We start from the raw sequence: 21,754 nt of genomic DNA on the forward strand, positions 1-21,754 counted from the left end.
ATGTGTGGCTGGAACAGTGTCAATTCATAACCTGTTAAACGTGCGATTGTCAAGTGCTGAGTCTGTGTTCGGTTTAAAAGAACTTCCACGGAGTGTGGAACTTGTACTGTCAGGGAGTGTCCTAATACTATGGAATCACTTTGTCTGATAGCTAGTGCTGTGGCTGCAACTGACTTGAGGCACGCAGGCAGAGCCTGGGCTACAGGATCTAATGTGCTCGAAAAATAAGCACATGGCTTGTATTGTCCTACTTGATCTTGTGTGAGAACAGATAATGCTGTACCTTCACGTTCTGTGACGAAAAGTGTAAAAGGCTTACTGTAGTTCGGTGTGGCTAGAACTGGAGCTTGACATAGGGCTTTCTTTAACTCATTGAAACTAAGTGTATGTTCAGATGTCCAAGGGAGGACAGTCGATACGGCTGCCTCCTGTGTCGTTAACTGTATCAGTGGTTTGGCTAGAAATGCATACTGAGGAATCCATTGTCTACAATAAGAAGTGAGGCCGATAAAAGCACGTACCTCCTTCTGGGTCTTGGGCTGAGGAAGACTCGCTATTAACTGGATACGGTCAGGTGTCAACTGCCTACCCCTCTTGGACAGTAAGTGTCCTAAGTAGACCACTTGCTGGACACAGAATTGAAGCTTCGAAGGGGACACCTTGTGCCCCATCTCGGCTAGGAAATACAGAACTGTGAGGGATGCTCGCTCGCAAGCGCGTTCAGAACGGGCTGTGATCAGTAGATCATCGACATACTGGAGCAGGGCAGTGTCAGTTGGCATGTGAACATTATCAAGCTGTCTCTTGAGTGCTTGACTGTAAATACTAGGACTTTCTGTGAAACCTTGAGGAGCTCGTGTAAACATATAGCTCCTTCCATTTAAACAAAATCCGAAAAGAAACTGACTGTCTGGATGAATGGGAACACTGAAAAATGCGTTCTTGAGGTCGATTACAGTAAAGAACGTGGCTTCGGAATCAATGGCTGTCAATAAGGAAGAGATATCTGGGACAACTGGGTACTGAGGAATAATACATTTGTTAAGTTCTCGTAGGTCAATCACTAATCGATATACTGGGGGTGCATTTGGATCAGTACGTTTCCTGACTGGAATGATCGGAGAATTGCATACATTGGAGTCAGTTTCTACAACTACTCCTTGAGCGATGAGCTCGTCAATAATTTTGGATAAGGCTGTTACAGCCTCAGGTGGCAATCTATACTGTCTGATTCGTGGTAACACTACACCTGGCTTGAGAGTCACACGATGGGGTGTGATTTGCATGTACCCTACATCAGTTGGACCTTGCGCCCATAAATGCTGCGGAACATTAGACAATCTGGGATCAAAATCTCGTAATACATAGTGACCCTTGAAGTCACGTAGGAACAGACGTATTCCCTCTGGGGAACAGCATATAACTGCACCTAACTCTTTCAGTGTTTTAATGCCTAATAGATTCTCTGGACATGACTTAGTAAGTAACAGGTCAGTAGTACGGGACAATGGACCTACTTCTAGAGTAACTGGCTTTGATATTTCATTTACGATGGGTTTTCCTGAAAATCCAAGGGAAACATTTCTAGAGCCTGAGAGCGGAGCCCCTGGAACTTCGGCGTGACTAATTGTGGTCCTACTTGCCCCTGTATCAATCAAAAACTTTCTGTCTTTCCCTAATACTTGACTGTGAACATAGGGACCTTCTTGATCTACAGGTATCTCGATGAGAGGCAAGCCTACCTCCCTCTCTAGGCTGTTTCATGAATACTGCTGGTACTCTGGATACTCGGACTGTGCATACTGATACATTTGCTGTGTAACATGCTGTGTTGCAGCGATGGGCTGCGGTGCTGTAACTGTCTGTGGTGCATTCTGTGGCTGAGGAATCTGTAAAACTTGTTCTTGTCTAGGCGGACGTGGTCTTTCTTTAGTCTTACCAGTAGCTATGTTGTGTTTCAGAACTGCACACTCGTTTATAAAATGACCTGGCTGTTTACAATAATTGCAGTTCCCTTTAACGGGAGCTGCAGGATGACTGGCTTGATTCGGACCCCTCTTCTGACTGTCTTGAGGAACAGATTGTGCAACTAGTACTTTCATTTTCGTGTCTTTCATACGCTTTCTCTCGTGTTCTTGCTCTTCTCTGATTCTATTCTGGTGGTATTGGAGCATCTGTAACATCTGGGACGGGGTATTAGCTTGCCAGGTACTTTCGACTTTCAAAACTCGATTTTTAATTGGTGGACTTGAATTCTCGACTAATTTAGTAACAAAAAGGTGAGGGTATGACTCACTACTTGTCTTGAGGCCACTGTTGATGCTAAAACATTTCTCAAATCTAGAATAAAAATCACTAATGTCTTCGTCTTGCTTCTGTTTACAGGCTGAGATTGCATCCCAGTCTTCCTTTTTCGTTGTTAACAATCTGGGTAAAACTTGAATCAATAATTCAGGTAATTCTTTACATTTCGCTCCAAGACCGGTACCTGGTACTCGTGCCTTATCTTCAGCTTCTAGAACTGCCCAATCGATCTTTTTCTCTCCCACCTCCCATCCTTTTTCCTTGAGTTTTTCATACACCCCTGCGGGTAACAGAACCTTTAACATTTTAATTACATCTGGATACGTGTATTCTCCCATACGGAGCATGTCTTTTAATTCTCGGTGGAACCCTGCTGGATCTTTATCATGACAGGGAATTAATTTTTTCATCTCTAAGAGTTCCATCTTTGTAATCGGAGTGTAAACAAACACTCGTTCTAGTTCGCCACCCGTTCCTCTAACTGGGTGGACTTCTCGTAACGGATTCTGTCTTTCTATGTAAAATGGTTTACTTTCTGGGGGTGAGACATGAACAAAGTGCGGGTTCAAAAACGTTCTATATTTGTGACGCTGTTCTGGAATGACACTAATTAAATCGGTACCTAAACCTTTCCATCTATACTGGAGTAACTCGTTCAGGATATCATGTAACGGGCCTGGATCAGAGTGCTGACCCTCATATAATGTAATGAGGTGCTGAATCATATACATACCCGCCAGTCGTTGCTCGGCTGGGGGCATTTTCAGAAACATTTGTGCCACGATTTCGTCTGGAAAAGTGGTAGAATCAGTAATCCATCGGACTGCTGATCGGGCTAGTTCTTGTTCATGCATAGTACTTAACTCACTGTAACCGATTCGTGATTTCAGAATGTGATCGGTACCTTGAAACACTTGTTCTAGAGAACCTTGTTCTGGTGCTGGATGATGGAAAGTAGACTTGTGTTCTAGGCGTAAATGGCGATCTGGAAATCTAGATTTTCCTACATACGCTATTCTGGCGGGATTCTCGTCCTCTACCTCTTCAGTATCAGAGTTACTTTCTTTTTCGCTTACTTGTGCTGCTTTACGCTGTTCGTGTAACTTTATTATTTCTTTACGGATTTTCTTGTACATACTCTCCATAGCACCGACGGTCTTGTGCTTACCCTCGGCTATATTATCACTCCACCTTGTCAGGATTTTCATTTCGGCCGGATCTTTAGACGGGTAATCTTGTTCTCTTATTAGACAGTTAATCAGAAACTTTAGTATCATGAGCTGGATCTCGGCTTTCCTTTGAGACATGGCCTCGCTAATGCTTTCTGGATCATCCCCTGTACGGATGAAACGATATATTCTGTCTAGATCTTCTTTCATATTCGGTAGGGTGACTAGATACTCGGCCACCTTTCTTACGCGAAATGAATATAAAACCATATTATCCTCGCCTGGGACTGGATCATAGCCGCATTCATTAAGGGCTTTTCTTATTTCTGCTACAGTCTGATGTCTGGGCGTACGCTGTGACGCTTGTGCATGTAATTCGGCTGACGTTAAACGCTTATGTGGCGGCGGGGTCTGATGAGGACCTCCTCCTGCGGCCCCTAAACTAGAATCGTCGACGGATCCTCTTCGTACTAGTGTGGCAGGAAATTGAAATGCGGGCTGAACTGGTATGGCGGGCTGGACCAGGGGGGCCGTAGCAGGTACTGCAAGGGGTGCCCCGGTGTCTGGAGGAACGGGAAGTGCCTGATTTACAGGGACTGGCGGAGCGCGAACAGGATTTGCATATTCTGGGACTGTGTCGTCCAAATAGGACGAAATGAAAATATCAGCTGCGGTCTGTTTGTGACGTAGCTTGGTCGGAACTAATGGTGGCGGAAAGTTACTGGATGCCTCCGGGGTCGCTTTTGGCAGGCCCTCGGCAAGAAGAGGATACATACCCTTAATAAGAGCATGCCTCTGTCTGTCTGACTGTTCGGTTTTAACTTGTTCACCAATCTCGATTAATTCCCTTTCTTGGGCTCGTTCTAAGGATTCTCTACTTAATTCTGACTTTCTGATTTCTTTTTCGGTTCTTTTATGAGATTCTTTGCGCCATAACTCGATGGCATCTTTCTGTGACTGTCTGGCTTTCTTTTTCCATAATGCTTCTTCTACTCTCATGATGCACTCGGCATCCCATGTACCTGACACAGGCCATCTATACTTTTCCTCTAACTGTTTGGTATACTCGACCCATAAATCTAGATACAATATGGCGCTTATGCCATGCTTCTGATACATAAAATGACCTGGACTGTCCCTAGGCGGGACTGGAACTGCTGCTTCCAGCAGACCCTTTCTAGTTTTTAACTGACGTAACTTGGAAAACAAGGGCATGACTGAACTGTAATCTAGACACAATACAATACACAATGAACACGATACTTATTCCCCATTCATACCACGACATTAAAATACATGAAGAACATTTAAAATAACAGTTCGAACAGAATACCACCTGGAATATGGAACACAGAATACATGAATTTTCTCGAGAACAGAACTGACTGGAACAGAAACTAGATGCACTGCTGAAACAGTACGAAACTTACCGGTCTCATCAAGAGACACGTCAGGACCCGCATCCACCGAAGTGGACACTTCGTTTGTGAGTCTGTGTACCACCAACCCACAGACCAGAGACAATTAGATTGACCCTGTCTAGATACCACCCCAGTAACGGTACTCACCGGGCAGCAAGAACGGAAGGCCTCGGACTAGACTGGACTGCTTGGACGCCGGACGGACGAACTTCGGACTTCTATTACGGGTGGACCTCCGGATACCTCGGACCTTGGACTCTCGGCTTGGGCTCTGGTCGGGACTCGCCGCGTTCCTCCACCGTCTCGTCTGGATGCGGGACCGCCTCCTCCGTCTCCTCCGTGGGCCTGAGGGATACTTGAAGCAGAAATATCTGCCGGTGCGCAGAAGAGTTCCGTCACGACTGCAGAGGGTCAGGGGGTCGGCGTGGCTTCACCGACGCGTGGGGAAAGGGCAAGTCCCTGTTCGGGCGCCATTATGTGGTAAATAAATAAATAATACCCTATTTTTGAATGCATAAATGAATAACAGATAGCTCAATAAATAAGAGTCAAGATTCGAGGTAGTAGGAGTTTTGCAGGTTTAATACAGCATAAGGACAGGAACAGGACGACCTGCACGGGAATAGGATGGCAGCTGCCGGGGACAGGATCTGGACAAGACTAGCTAGCTTTTAATAACAGTACATGAGCATATATACATAACGCAAACACATAGCATTACATTGCAATAGGCGTAGCAGTGGGTGGAGCAGAAGGCATGACGCGTAGCAGTCGCGAAAGATAAGGGTGAAAGTAGGTGTAACAGGGCGTATACATAGACATGTGATGCAAACGTAACAGAATATGTCATGAATGGGGCGGAACCCATGGAGGGGGCTACCTAAGGAGCCGGGACCTCTAACCTGATGGTGCGCGCAAACTGGCAATGACGTGTTACTAGGAGAAGCTGGGGGCTATGAACTCTGTGCTAGGAGCAGAGACTGAAGTCTGGAGAGTCAGGGCGACATGTACCTAAGCAGTATCTAGTATCTGATGTTTAGGGAACATGTTGATATAAACTAGAAGTCAGGAGGGGAAAGGCTAACAGACTCTAAGACTGGAGCATGCATTATTCTACATGTAGTGCGTGATGAAGAATATTAAATGACCATTAAATGCAGTATTTCTCTTACATGGAGACGTAGAGGCTAGACAATGACGGAAACTATTGATGCGATTCAGTAGCTTAGGAATGCAGAGAAGGAGGGCTGTACTGATAACTCGAATCATAACATACTCTTGGCAGACTCGAGGCAGAGCCAAGCTGGGCCGGGCACTGCGATGCAGGAAATAAGTGAAGGGTCGAGGATACAGGTGGGGGCTGTATCGCTCCTCAGCGAGGGCTTCAGGAGACAGGAGCTGAATCTGGTGTCCAGGCCCTTTTGAGGCCTAGAAACGGAGATTTTACAATGCATTAACGTGCACACTGAGAAACGTGGCAACGTAGCTTTACATAGGCCTGATATTCGTATTATTCACGAGAACTGGAAACTGGCATACTAGAGGTGGACACAACTATAATTGCGTCTTTAATCAAACATGGGGAATAACATATGCATATTAATCATGCGCAGATAACATATGATGGAGGACGCGTAGGGACACAGAACATAGCAAAATTTACTTTTCCACACAAGGGCGGGACAGTCTGTGGCAGTCCGGGGCAGGACGAGGCTGGGCTGGGCCACGGATTATGGTCGTTGTAGCAGAAGATACTTACACCTGCTAAAGTGAGACTTTGGAATTCCCCGTATGTGTACTATCATTACTGATTTGTAAAGCTATAGGAACTTAGTTGATCTAAACTTTACTATTATCGTATCTTGCTATTCATGATAGTCTTTGTTCCCCTGATTTGAATACTTTAGGATTAGCTGCTACTGTTAATAATGTCTAAAAATAAAGTTGTTAAAACCCCACCAGTATCAGCCACGCTGGATAACTATTTAGTGAAAGTGGTTAATAAAATTAATAAAGAGCGACGATTGTCGCTAGGCTTGGGGGAGCCCCCCCTGCTATGTCCCCTATATCGCCTACCCTTTTGGCCGTATCACCAGCGGACGATGGCTGTGAGTTTGGTAGCCCTGATGTTTTAATAACGTAAGTGCCTGTCCAATCAGCGCCTAACCAGGATATATTGGATGTATCTTATGATCCCCAAGTCCAGCGCTCCCCGGCTCCTAGAGCACAGAGAGCACTGAGGGCATGCAGGAATGCACAATCTAAACGTGGGGGAAATCGTAATAAAAAAAGAGTAGAAACATCACCCAATAGTGCCGCATGTGATGCAGAGCTAGTAGATAATAAAGGCACAGTTAAAATGGATACCGAGCAACTTGACCTCCTAGTTAGTATTATAGATGCAAAGATTGAAAAGATTATTAAACCCCTAATGGTTAAACTTGATCTGATTTCTGCGGAAGTACTAAGATTAGGAGGGCTTTTGGGCACCCACATTGATATGGCTGAAAGATCCAGGGCTGCTGACAGGGGTTCTAGTGTTAACAATCACGTATCCTCTAACGGGGGGTTATGTGCAATTGAAGCAGCTACGCCCGACCCCCTGCCAATAGTATATCAGAAAAAAACGGCAACTGCAGTACCAGACAGGAAGACGGGGTCAATTGAAGTGAAGAAAAGTAGCTTTATTAATCTTATCCCCGACTGTGCACCTTATGTGGTCATTTTAACTAATGTACCAACTTCTGAAATTAACTCGACCAAGTACCAGCAGGAATCACATGAATCTCTTAAAAACAAAACATTTCATGGCTGCATAAGCAATGTGGGTTCCCAATTACCTATGCTGATCAAGTATTAACCACTAGAAGGGTAAATTGGATTGGCAACTCCAGTAAGACCTGTAGGGGCGACTGTGTTATTGTTAATTTTAAACATCCCCAACACGTCGCAACTGTTCTGTTAAGAGCAGCCTCCCTCATTTATGATGAGAATAGTGTATGTGTGCGCCCACTTGGCTACTTCTGCAGACACCTTATTAAATCACCCCCTGATAACAATAGAAGTAGACCTCATACACTTATCCATCGCCCAGTTTTTGAGGTCCCAACGCAAAACAGATATCAAGCTCTAAGTTCCCTGGATTCAAACGATTGACTTATCCAGGTTTGTGGGCCTCCTCTGTGTGTGACTCCAAATAGTCAGGTGAATGAATTAAGCGGAAAGCATTTAGACTTGGAGTTAACCTTGATGCCCGATTCAGATTTGACTAATGATAGTGGGTCCAAAACTGTCTTTATAAAAGGGAGGATGGTAGACGACCAAGGATTGGTGGTTGTAGATAATCTAAATGCTGGCATAGATGTGGAAGAGTATTGTGGGGACAATATCAATTGTTACACTGTCTAAGACCAGCCCGACTGCGAACATATGAGGGGAATATCAATTGTTAGCTGGAATATAGCTGGCTGGGCCTCTAAAGAAAGAATGCTGGGGTGGCCTGATTTTATTAGATCTCATGACATCCTGTGTCTCCAAGAAACTTGGTGCTCCACAAAACCCTGTTTTGAGGGGTTTGTTTGTTATCATCTAGAAGCAATAAGGTCGCGGCACGGTAGAGCTAAAGGTGGATTGCTTATCTTATTGTCTTTAAATTTAACGTTGACTGTAGTTAGACATTTAACTGTTGGAACACACTCCCAAATCTTATGGATTCATGAGAAGGAAGGCCATGAGGTGCTTTTAGTTAATTTTTATAACAATATATTTGATAATATACGGCACAAAGTAATAGTTGAATTAGAAAGTGCCTTAACGAAGCTGATAGCAGAGGCGAAAACTACCTTCGATTTTATTTGGGTAGGTGATGTTAACTCTCCGATCTGCCCAATGTCACTCACCCGGGCATGTGGGGTCCAAAATAATAGGGATGATAATACCCCCCATTTCCCTCATAATGTATATGGTGAGGCAATAAATAACATAATGTCAACTTATGATCTAGAGATTTTACAGCCTGTCAAAGATGCCCTTGGCCAAACTATTCCTACCTACACAGGCAGGAATACCAATTCCCACATTGACCATGTCATGGTCTCATCAAATATTGTGTCATACTGTTTGACCCCAGTTATTGAGGAATCGACTCTAAGTGACCACAATTGTATTTTAAGGAGAACTGAGATCTGGAAACATAGTATATCGCGGATGTCCAGAATCATAGTTAATGATGAACCACACCGGATAAACGGGACAAGGTTAAGGTGGAAAGGGGAAAAATCTGAGAGGGTAATAAGCATAATTATATCTAAAGCTATGGCTGATATTAATGGTATCCTGACACCAGGGAATGCCTCGTTCATATTTTAGAGAATTTTATCAATATTAATAAGACTATAGATCCCATATTTACTGGGACCAGGAAAGGGAAAACCGCCCATAAAAAGGGATGGTTTGATCATGCATGCACAGTCCTGCTTTCCCAATTAAAACAGGAGTTAGCTCTTAGGCCCAGGGATAAGAACAAAGTAATGCTTTTAAGATGTGATTGCAAATTGGCTCTTTCCAAAAGGAAGAGGGAGTTGCAGCAAGAAGCCTGGGACAACCTAGTGCAGGCAGCAGACACCTCTGACTGCTGCCTGTTTTGGGCAACAGTAAACTTCCCCTTTCTTATGGACGATAAAGCCCCACATCTTGCGTCTCATGTCAGCAGTGAGGCCTGGGTCACCCACTTTTCAGCCATATTTCAAACTGGTGGCCATAATGATGTGAATCAAAGATTGTGGCGTATAGTCCCACTAGATATTACTTTAGCTGAGGTGGAGAACAGTATTGAGGCCAGCAAGGGGGTAAGGCCCAGGTACCGGACGGGGTCCCCATTGATGTCTATAAGGCCCTCCCACTGTTATGGGGCCCTATACTTACCCTAGTTCTTAATGCAGCAGTGACTACCTGGATCCCACCAACATGTGGGGACTCTTTTATTGTCCCTATCCATAAAAAGGGGGACAAGTCAGCAGCATGTAATTACCGCCCGATTAGCTTACTTGACTCATCGGTCAAAATCATGAGCAGAGTGCTGCTGTTCAGGTTGGAAGAGTGGGCCGATGAGAGGGGAATCCTGGCGAGTTCACAGTATGGTTTTAGGAAGGGGCGTGGTACAATAGACCAATGCTTAAATCTAGATCTATTAATTGGCAAATACACCAAGGCCAAGCTTGGCACTTTGTATCTTTGCTTCGCCGATTTAAGCAGCGCATTTGATTTGGTCGACCATTCACTTTTATGGCGAACCCTGTTAGAACTTGGTGCACCTGAGGAAATTATTTTCTTTTTAGCCCGACTCTACGAAAAGATGCATGCCTGTGTGCGCTACGGGGTAAGCGGGGAGTGTACCCCTAATTTTAATGTAAAGCGTGGAATAAGACAGGATTGTGTCCTCGCTCCCCTGCTTTTTTCTCTTTTTATAAATGCCGTGGACTCAATTTTAAAAACAGTTAGAGCTGATGCGCCTCAGGTAAAAGGGTCAGAAGTGCCAATACTGCTTTACGCAGACGACACTGTGTTACTGTCAAGGACCCCTATAGGTCTCCAGCGTCTGATGGACCGGTTCTCTGTTTTTATAAAAGATAAAAAACTATTAATCAATAAGAGCAAAACCCATACTATGATCTGTGGGGCTAGGGCTAATAAAAATCATGTATTTTTTATAGAAGGGGTGAAAGTACAGCAAGTTGAAATTTTTTGCTATTTGGGTGTTACTTTTTCAAGGGATGGTAGTTGGTTCCAGGATCTTGTAAATGTAAGGTCAAAGATGGCAAAAAGCGCTTATGGTATTTTTAAATTCGCCTCTAAAATCGGCAATAGACGTATCGGTGATATGATGCAGATTTATCAGGCAAGGAGTGTCTCGATTGCATTATACGGGGCCGGGTTGTGGGGGTATACTAACGCGGGCCGTTTGCAAACGGAAGAAAATACCTTCCTTAAAAAACTTCTCTGCCTACCCGCCTCTGCTCCAACCGATTTAATCCATAGGGAAGTGGAGGCCGCTTATTCATGTGATCTTATATCATTAAGGCCTTTAATGATTTGGCGCTCTGTTTGGCATAAGGAAGAGACAGCTTTTAATCAACATGTTATCAAGGATTGCCTTGATCTGGTTAACTATTCTAAGATCCCCGGGCTAAAGTACATCATAGACAGTTTTCAGGCAATTTATGGTCTAGATATAATAGTGGACCCCTATGCCGCAGAAGTTTTCTCTAAGCATGAGATGGAAAATAAATGTATGCTGTATAAAGCCCAAAAGCGTTTAGTTGCCAATGGACACCTGACTACACTCGATCTCTATAACAAATATATTGATAGTGAAGGTTTTCAACCATACTTGAGCCAGGTAACCAGACCAGCCCATAGGTTTGTTCTCACAAGACTTAGACGTGGACTGGCTCACCATTTGGTGGCTTTTCCTCACCTTAAGAAGCACCCTGTTGGTCCTTGTCCATGTGATGGTCGTTCTAAACAAAGCACATTGCACTTTATGTTAATCTGTACCCTTTTCATGAATTTCAGGGTGGTCTACCTGAAACCAATGTTTATAAAATATGGTATCTATAATGTTGAGGAAGCAATGAGGCTGATGTACAACGTGGATTCTCCTGATAAATGTTTTTTTACTGCTACTTTTCTATGTAAATCTATTTATTCCAGGAAAAGTATGATATTTAAAATTTTGTATCTCGTTTTTTTAACCTGTATATCGTTAACCTATTGTATGTTTTCCGTCTGTATGCTTTTATGGTCATGTGTATTATATGAACCGAATAAAACTTCATGAAATAAAATGGGTACTTGATTGGGTCGAGGAGAATAGTGTTCTGTCCTCCTTTCAAGCGGGATTTCGTAATCTAACAAGCACGGTAGACCAGGTCTTCCGTTTTACTTTATTACAATGGAAGACTGTGGTATTAGGCAAAGGCAGTCTCTATGCTGCCTTTGTCGACTTACGAGCAGCTTTTGATCTAGTCCCCAGGTCCCAGCTATGGGCAGTTTTTAAAAAACTGGGTCTATCTGAAGAAATTTTAACATTACTGATGAGGTTGCATGAAGCCAACTATGCTAAGATACAGTGGGGAGGGCAGGGAAAGGTTACCTCTGACTTCCCGGTTGAGCGTGGTGTCGGCCAAGGCTGCTCAATGGCTCCCACGCTTTTTACATTATATATTAATGGAGTTGTTGCCCGCATGTCATCAGTAAATATAGATGCTCCCACTCTAGCTGGCGTTTAGACACCGATTTTAATGTTTGCGGATGATACGCTGATTTTATCAAAGACCCCGAGTGGCTTGCAGCGTGCCCTATTACTTTTTGAGGAATTCTGTTTGGACCACGGCTTGGAAGTTAACGTGGCTAAAACCAAGCTCATGGTTTTTAATCTGCACCATAGTTTTAAAGGTAAACTTTTTATGAATGGGCAATCGTTGGAGGTGGTCAAGGCCTTTACGTATTTAGGGATTCATGTGGCGAAAGATAATAAATAGGCCCAACATATAGACATAGCGGCACTCCGGCATAGACAACTTGCAGGAGCCTTAAACATGGAGCATAACAAATCTTTAACAAAGCCAATAAAGTCTGTACTCCAACTTTATGAGGCCAAGGCTCTCAGCTCTGCGCTTTACGGCGCGGAGCTATGGGGGTTCGAGAAATTGGGGCCATTAATAATTTCTGAAAACAAGTTTTTTCGTAGTATCATTGGACTTCCTGTGAGTACTCCTTTGTTGCCACTTAGGTATGATCTTGGCAGGAAAGCTATTTTGGATCTAGCAAGGCTCCACCCAATTTTATATTGGCGTAGACTTTGTACTACTCCGAAGCTCCTGCATTACGTGGCAGGATTCTTGGATATTGTTAAATCCGATGTCTTCCATAAAATTAACTGGTTAAATGAGCTCAGAGATAGTTTAGTAGGCCTGGGTATGCAAATGCTGTGGGAAAATCTAGAGACAGCTTCTTTCCCATCAAGAAAAGTTTTAAAGGAGATTTACTGGGAGAGGGTGGCATACCGAATCTGGAGTGGCACTGATTCTTCAACTATGGCTGGAGGCTTCCTAGAGGCAATGCTTATCCCCAGGCTAGAGCCTTATAGGGATGCCATTACTAAACCAGGGGATAGGAAGCTCTACTTCCAGCTCAGAGCAGGATCCCTACCCCTCAAGTCTTTGACCAGCAGGTGGGCTAGTGCAACTACCAGCATCCGCCCTGCATGTGGGGACCACAATGAAACCATTGGTCATTTTCTATTTGTTTGTCCCGCCTATGTAATTCCAAGACGAGTCTGGTTAATCCCACTGTGTAGGTCTTTGGGTACTACTAGTAGTGCTGAAGCTCTAAGAATCATATGCACTAGCACTTTATTGTCTATCTCAATAGCAACTGCCAAATATCTAGGATGGGCATGGGTGCTAAGACAAGACATTTTAGGCATTGACCGCTGATCGTGTGTTTGTTGCTTAGGAAGATTCATCTAGTTTGATTATGAAAAAACGTTTTAATTTAATTAGAACTATAAGTCATTTTGTATATAGCAATCGATATGAACTTTTTGAATAGTTGTTTAAGGATTGTGTTTTTATCTATTTGTATGCAATTTTTATATTTTAAAAATCTTTATTGATTGAGTATCTCTGAAATGTATGGAATTTTTATGCTTTTATAAGTCCATCTCGAATAAAGCTAAATTGACCTGACTTAAATCACATATAGTGCTTTCCGTGATCCTTATGGATGGTCATCAAGTACACCAGGTGTGGGTGATGATCGACTCTGGAGCCACAGGGAATTTAATAGATTGTGGGGTGGTACAACGTTTAGAACTACAGCCTGTTCCCAGAGAGAACCCTTAATAAGTTTTGGATGTGGACGGTAAACAATTAAAGTCAGGTCCTATCACTGAACTAACACAGATAGTAGGATTGGTTGTGAAGAGTGACCAACACGATCATGTAGAAAATCTAACCCTAAACATCATTGATGCACCTCAGTACAAGGTAATATTGGGCATGTCATGGCTATGGCAACACAACCCCACTATAGATTGGAAAAGAAAGACAGTGGTATTCCAGTCAGAAGAGTGCAGGCTGAGTTGTATGCAATCTTCTAGTTCTCACACTTTTGCTCTTACTCAGAGGTTCCATATTGCCACTGCAGCATAAAAATAGACTGTGCTGCCCTCAGTTTATGCATTGTATCGAGAGGTTTTTTGTGAGAATAAGGTGGAAATACTACCTCCACACTGTGACTATAATTGTCAGATAGATCTGATTACCAGAGCAACCATCCCATCTTGTAGGGTTTAGGCCTTGTCTGAGCCTGAGACTAGACATCTAAAGGAGTACCTAGATCGTTATGTAGTCATAGGTTTTATAAGACCCTCACATTCCCTGGCAGCCTCACCACTTTTCTTCATAGCAAAAGCCAATGGGGATTTAAGAACATGCATTGACTATCACACGTTAAATAAGAACACAGTAAGGAATCGATACCCTCCTTCCCTCATCCCGATGTTACTGGATCAGGTGAGAGAAGCCAATTTCTACACCAGGCTAGACCTCAGAGGGGCTTATCATTTGGTTCTGATACTTGAGGGGGATGAGGAGATGATGGCTTTTAAAACACGCTATGGTTGTTTAAATATCTGGTAATGATCTTTGGGCTATTTAATGCCCCAGCGGCTTTTCAATACTTCCTAAATGATGTCCTTAAGGAATATGTAGATAGATTTGCTGTTGTTTACATTGACGACATCCAGATTTATTTGATTATCAGAAAATACACATAAAACATGTTACTCAGATCCTGCAGAGGTTACAAGAGCATAGTTTTTTTGCCATACTGGACTAATGCGAGTTTCATGTGGAGAAAGTCAAATTCCTGGTGGTTATGTTGAATCCCTCAGGGTTAAGCATGGCTGAGAGAATGGTAAAAGCGATTCAAGAGTGTCCCGTAACTAACAATGTGAGAGATGTACAATGTTTCTTGGGATTCTCCAATTACTACTGTAGATTCATCTCTCGTTTTTCGCACCTGGTCTAGAACACGATTGTTAAGAAAGGGAATCCCTTTTTGTTGGAACCCAGAGGCCATGGAAGTTTTACCTATCTAAAAAAGAATTTACATCTGTAACAATCCTGAAACATCCACAAACCGAGATCCCGTTCATAGTAGAGGTTGATGCAGATGACATAGCGGTAGGGGCTGTCTTATCGCAACATAATAAACATACGGGACAGTTGCATCCGGTTGCTTTTCTGTCCAGAAAACTTAATGCAGCCAAGATTAATTATACGGTGGCAGAAAAAGAACTCTTGTCCATAAAGAAAGCTTTTCAGGAGTGGAGACATTATCTGTGGGGGGCACTCCATCCAGTCAGTCTACACGGACCACCGAAACCTTCAGTATATAAAAACGGTGAGACCACTCATTCAAAGACAGATGTGATGGATGTTATTCTCCTCAGAATATGACTTTGTGGTTACTTTTCACTCTGATTCAGAAAACAGAAAAGCAGACATGTTGTCTCGACAAAAGGACATTCTGGGGCCTAAGAAGGGCATTACGGAAGTGATTGTTAGTCCCAATAAGGTGTTATGTTCTATAATGCTGGAGCATTTTCTTGAAGAGGTCAAAACTCATTGATCCCTTGCTTGGTGGCAGAAATGGGCTGACTAGGATGAACACAAGGATCACTGACAGAATCTAGAATGCCACAATATCGACCTACGAAAATACAGTGGACAAAATATAGAAGGCAAAAAAATCGAATTCCTATCTGCAAACAGGTAAGTACAAAAATATTGAATCAAAAATATCATTGTAAAAAATATAGTTAGTCAAAATGTCGAATTTTATTAAATGTCTTAAAAGTAACTTAAAATTAATGAAATAATAAATATAATTAACTAAAACATACTTAAAAATACTTAACCTTAAAATGAATAAATAATTGATGTAAGTTAATAAACAATAAACATACAATTTTATTTTTTAATACATATATATATTAAGTAATGTTAATAAAAAATATACAATATTTTTACCGTAGGATAGCGGGAGGGTAAAATTTACTATTACCACTCCAGTGAGTGCAACAGTAGGGAAAGCGTTGGGTAGCGTAGGGGTAAAAATTACTATTACAACTCCAGTGAATGCAACAGTAGGGAAAGCGTTGAATAGCGTGAGGGTAAAAATTACTATTCCCACTCCAGAGAGTGCAACAGTAAGGAAAGCGTTGGATAGCGTAGGGGTAAACATTACTATTCCCATTCCAGAGAGTGCAAAAGTAGAGAAAGCGTTGGATAGCGTAGAGGTAAAAAATACTATTCCCACCAGAGAGTGCATCAGTAGGGAAAGCGTTGGGTAGTGTAGCGGTAAAAATGACTATTCCCACTCCAGAGAGTTCAACAGTAGGGAAAGCGTTGGATAGCGTAGGGGTAAAAATTACTATTCCCACTCCAGTGAGTGCAACAGTAGGGAAAGCGTTGGATAGCGAAGGGGTAAAAATTACTATTCCCACTCCAGTGAGTGCAACAGTAGGGAAAGCTTTGGATAGAGGGAGGGTAAAAATTACTATTCCAACTCCAGAGAGTGCAAAAGTACGGAAAGCGTTGGATAGCTTAGGGGTAAAAATTATTATTCCCACTCCAGTGAGTTTAAAAGTAGGGAAAGTAATTATTTAATATATTAATACAAATAATTAAATATCAATACCAATAAAAATTAATTAACATTAATTACCAATTTAATATTATGTAATCATTAATCAATTAGAAATACAAATAAATATTAGTTAGTAAAAAGTAATTACCTATTCATAATTAATTAAAAACTAATTAATGTTCAATAACAAAAAGGAATTATTAATAAAAATTAATACCAATTAATAATGAATTAACAGTAAATTATCAAAACACAAAAAGTATTTTTAATATGGTTATTAATTACAATTTAATTACTTCCCACCCTATTTCCGTATAAACCCACAATCCGCTACAGAAAATAAATTAATACAATTATCATAATTATCAATTAATCAATTAATACAAATTAATTACCAATTAAAAATTAATTAACATTACATTAAAAATCAATACCAAACGATTTACTTAATTACAATTAAATTACTTCCCACCCTATTCCCCTATAAACCCACAACCCACTACGGAAAATAAATTAATAACATTAACATAATTATCAATTAATCAATTAATACTACTTTTTACCAATTAAAAAATAATTAACAATAAATCCAAAATGAATACCAATAAATAAATAATGTTTTTTAATTAATTACAATGAAATTACTTCCCACCCTATTCCCCTATAAACCCATAACCCGCTACAGAACTAAAAAGCAAAATTAAATTAAAAATAATTAATAATTTCTCAAAATTATTATTACATTTAATATAATTAAATTATTTCCCCCCTATTTCCCTATAAACCTAAAACCCGCTACAGAATTAAATTACGCAAAAATTAAATAACATAAAATTCATTACTTAAAATAAATGTAACATATATTCCAAAAATAATATACACTTTTTCATACAAAACACTTAAAAAAAAAATTATATTATTAAAAATTCGATATATTTTAATGGCTATATATTATACTAAGATATTTTGACTTCTATATTTTGACAATCACTATTACTTACCTTCAATTCTATATTTTTAACCACTATATTGTGTCCATTCGATAATTTGTCCATTCTATATTTTTACTTCGATATTATGTCCATTTTATATATTTTTTAGATATTATGTCTAGTTACCGAACACAGGACTATCAAACACAAATTAACGTTTTCTGTGAACAAACCACACTTACCTTCACAAGAAATCAGGCTGAAGGCTTTCAACTGGTGTCATGATCCCCTCCTAGCTGGCCATCCAGGTTGCACTAAAACACTGCAACTGTTACAGCAACAGTTCTGGTGGGATGGGTTGTCAAAAGATGTATCTCAATGGTTGGCTCATTGTGAAACCTGTGGTCTTGCAAAAGGAGAACAATCAAAGTCTAAAGGAAAACTGATACCAATGCCCACACCACCGCAATTGTGACAAACCAATACTATGGACTTCGTTCTTGGTCTGCCATTGGGTCAGGGATACAATGCCATTGTAGTCATAGTAGACAGTCTTACAAAGAGGAGGCATTTTATTCCATGTAAAATCTGCCCACAGCAGGTCAGACCGCCCAACTGCTATTGTCTCATGGTTTGGTTACACGTGTTCCCAAGGGTCATAGTATCCAATAGAGGCCCACAATTCACTGCAAGATTTTGGCAAATGTTGTGCAAGGCTCTTCAGGTGAAGATAGCCCTGTCTACTAGTTTTCACCACAGGCCGACGGCCAAACAGAACGATTAAACCAGACTCTCAAGAAATTCCTTTGTTGTTATGCTAAGGAAGCAACCGACTCAGGGTTGTCTTTGTTGTGGCTAGCCGAACAGTCCTATAACTATGCATGGCACAGTTCCATAAAATAAACACCATTCAGGGCCAACACTGAATTTCATGCTAAAATACTACCACTGTCCATTCCCAGTGATATCGTTAATCAACTTACTGTTATGTAACAAATTAGGAATCTACGAGCCTTGCATAGAAAGGTGCAGACCAACCTGAAATGTGTCAAACAGACATTCAAGTTCTGGGAAGACAGACACCACCTAGAAGGACCCAGTTATCAGCCAGGAGATCGTGTATGGCTTTCCACTAAGAACATATGTTTTAGAGTTTGCAGTATTTTCCATCCCACATTCATTGGCCCTTACACGGTTCTGTGTAAAATCAATGCAGTGGCTTATAAGTTGAAACTGCCCACTTCCCTCTGAATCCATCCCATATTCAACTGTGGTCTGCTAAAACCGGCTATGGCTGCCAGAGGATATGCCGTTCCTCAGGTGATCCGGGATGGTCAGCTGGAATGCGAAGTGCAACGTGTATTGGACTCCAAATACCGGAGGGATGGCTGTGGTATCTCATTTCTTGGAAAGGATGTCCCTCAGAAGACGATTCCTGGGAACCGTGCAGTGATGTCCATGCCCCCGGGCTATCAGTCTCTTTCACTCATGCAATCCTAGCAAACCTGGTTCTAGGAGGCGCATGGGAGACGGGCATACTGTCAGGCACTGACCACTTGCGCCTACACCATGTTTTGTTTATAGGGAATTAACCCGTGGACTACAACCCCAGAAGGCCATCCAGCTGTGGGAGGGGCCATGGTGGTATTTCTGCCACTGATGCACGCTGAGTAGCTTGCATAATTCTTATTGTGTTTAGAGGCAGTGTAACGGTACAGCAGCACTGTTATTCCGGATTCTCCCGTAGGAGTCTTTTCCGCCTTGCACAGTGGTTCCGTGCTGGGGGCCAGACTCCTTTCATATCTGTGGGGGTGCAGTACTTCTGCAGGGTCCCTTGTCGGCAGACAGAGGTCTGCACGCTCTCGCTGAGAGAGCTGTTTTTTCAAGTGCCATTCTGAGGTCGGTGGATGCCGAAGTAATTTGTATTCCACAGCGGCCTCTGACAACCTGTTCTGCTCTTGTTGGGAGGGCACCCTAGTATTCGAAAGTCATCAGGATTAAAGGAGAGTTAAGGAGCCTGCTGCTGGTTGAATCCTGTGGTTACTTGGGCTCGAGTAACTAGGATTGCCTGGATTGGAAGTAGAGAACCAACGCTTCCCTGTTTTGCAGAAAATGAGGTACTGTCTTTAAGACGGCTGTTTGTTTCAAGGGCTGTGGTCCCTCATTATAACCTAGGTGGTTTTTGGGCTTTTCGTTTGTTCTAATCTGATCTCAAGATTAGACATTTGGGTTTTGTGTCGATGTCTCATGGTCCAAGGATTCATGTGTTTAGTGCCTGAACTGCTGCCATTCCTAACCTCAGACTATTTGAAAAGACACATCCTTTTTCTTTTCTGTTTTCTTTCCCTTTGTTCTGTTGGGAAAGCGAAAGGGTATGTATGAGTAAAGCTTTGTTTGCTGTCATATGAGGAACAGTATGAAAGAAGTGGTAATCTGTTTATATTATGGTTGTTTTAGGAACATCACTCTCACAGTTAAGGGCTGTATCTTTACTGGTGATAGAGAGGAACGCAGCAGCCACTTAAACATTGTTTTCAGGTAATATTCTTATAAAGGGGCGCTAGGTGACGCATGACCAAAATAGCCGCACACCTGTGAGGCTCTGGCAGCTTGGCGGCATAAGGGGGATTTGGGGGGGCAGCCGACCGAAGGGAGGCTTGCACACCCGGGGATGTTTGGGGCAGTAGGGGGGGGGGGATAGGTGTCCTAGACAGGCACCCGTAGCTTGGGCTCCTTGGGCTGGTTTGGGCTCCTTGGGCGGTTTTTGGGCTGGCCGAGGATATATACGGCCATTTTGTAGGTTAGGCACCATTTCAGGTGCAGTGACACGGCAGCCGGGGGTGCTACGCAGTAAATTGTTGTCCCAGGTCACGTGGTGTCAGGCGGCGCGAGCGGGTGCGGTGGAGCGTCGGTGCTTGATTTAGCCTGCGCGGCGGTGTTTGAAGATGGCGGAGCGGGACCCCAGAGTTGCGGAGGCGTTGCGGCTGCTAGGGGAGGCGGGCCGGCTGGATGTGTTGAGGCCGGACTTTCAGGTGAGGCCGCCGTCGCGGCGCGCTGCCAACGGCGCCGCGGCGGCCGCGTGGGCCTGTGAGCCGCCGCGGTCGCGACCGCGGCCGGCTCTGGTTGAGCAGAGGGGGGGCGGGGCCGGGGGCGGCGGCGCGAAGGCCGCGAAGCAGCGTGTTGCGGCGGTGCCGCGGAAGGCGGGGGGAAAGGGCGGGGGTAAGAAGGCTGGTCAGCGGGGGGTTCAGAAAAAGGCCCTGGAGTTCGTGGAGGGTGGCGGAGGACAGGCACCGGTGGCGGTGGGGGGGAGGGGGTGCGGGCGGCCATTGACGGCGTCGGAGGGGTGGGGGGGAGGGGGTGTCTGCGGTGCCGGCAGGGTCGGTTGCTGAGGGGGCGGGGGGGTCGGGGGAGGGGAGTGCTGGGGGGGGTGAACCTGGAGGTGCAGGGAGGGGGGGTGGGGGTGGGGGGGGCGGGGTCCCCTGAGGTGGTGGAGGAAACTGAGGTGGAGGAGATGGGTGGGGGGGCGGACACAGAGTTAGATTGGAGCTCGTCGGGGTCGGATGGGGGTGGGGGCGTGGGGGGCCAGGAGAGAGTGTCGTCCCCAGGGCTGGGGAGGGGGGGGGGGGTGGGGGCCAAGGGGAGGGGGGGCATGGAGAGCGGGAAGGGCGGGGGCGTGTGGGGGGTAGGGGGGGGCCGAAAGATGTTGGGTGGTATGGGGGAGATGGAGGGGGGGGATGTGTGGGGGGGTGTGGGGCTCGGCGGGGGGCTGGGACGGAGGGCACGGAGGGGGTGCGGGGCCTAGTTGGGGGTCAGGCGGGTGGGGTGGCACCGGGGGCTGGGGCAGTGTGGGTGGGTGGGGCATGGGTAGCGGAGGGGTTCCCTCGCGTCGCGGCGGTCACTCAGCGGGGTGGGGACGGGGGGCGCCGCTGGGGTGGGGGAGTGGGTGGGGTGAGTGGGGGGGGGATGGCGGGTTTGTTCACCCCGGTATGCTGGACTCCACTTTTTTCCCTTGGCAGGAGCTGCTTGCGAGGCGCTCGGGTGAGCAGCATGCGGCTCTACTCCACCGAGAGGATGGGCCGGCTCTGTCTAGTGCGGGCGGCCGCGCTCCAACGAGGGACCTGTCAATGGAGCGTGGTGGATGGCGGCGGGAGTCAGCCCCGCCGGCCCCCCCCCGAAGGGTTGTTACGGCCGCCGGGGGCGGGGAAGTGGT

The sequence above is a fragment of the Lissotriton helveticus genome, chromosome 7 (assembly GCF_964261635.1).
Source record: "Lissotriton helveticus chromosome 7, aLisHel1.1, whole genome shotgun sequence".
Lineage (NCBI taxonomy): Eukaryota > Metazoa > Chordata > Amphibia > Caudata > Salamandridae > Lissotriton > Lissotriton helveticus.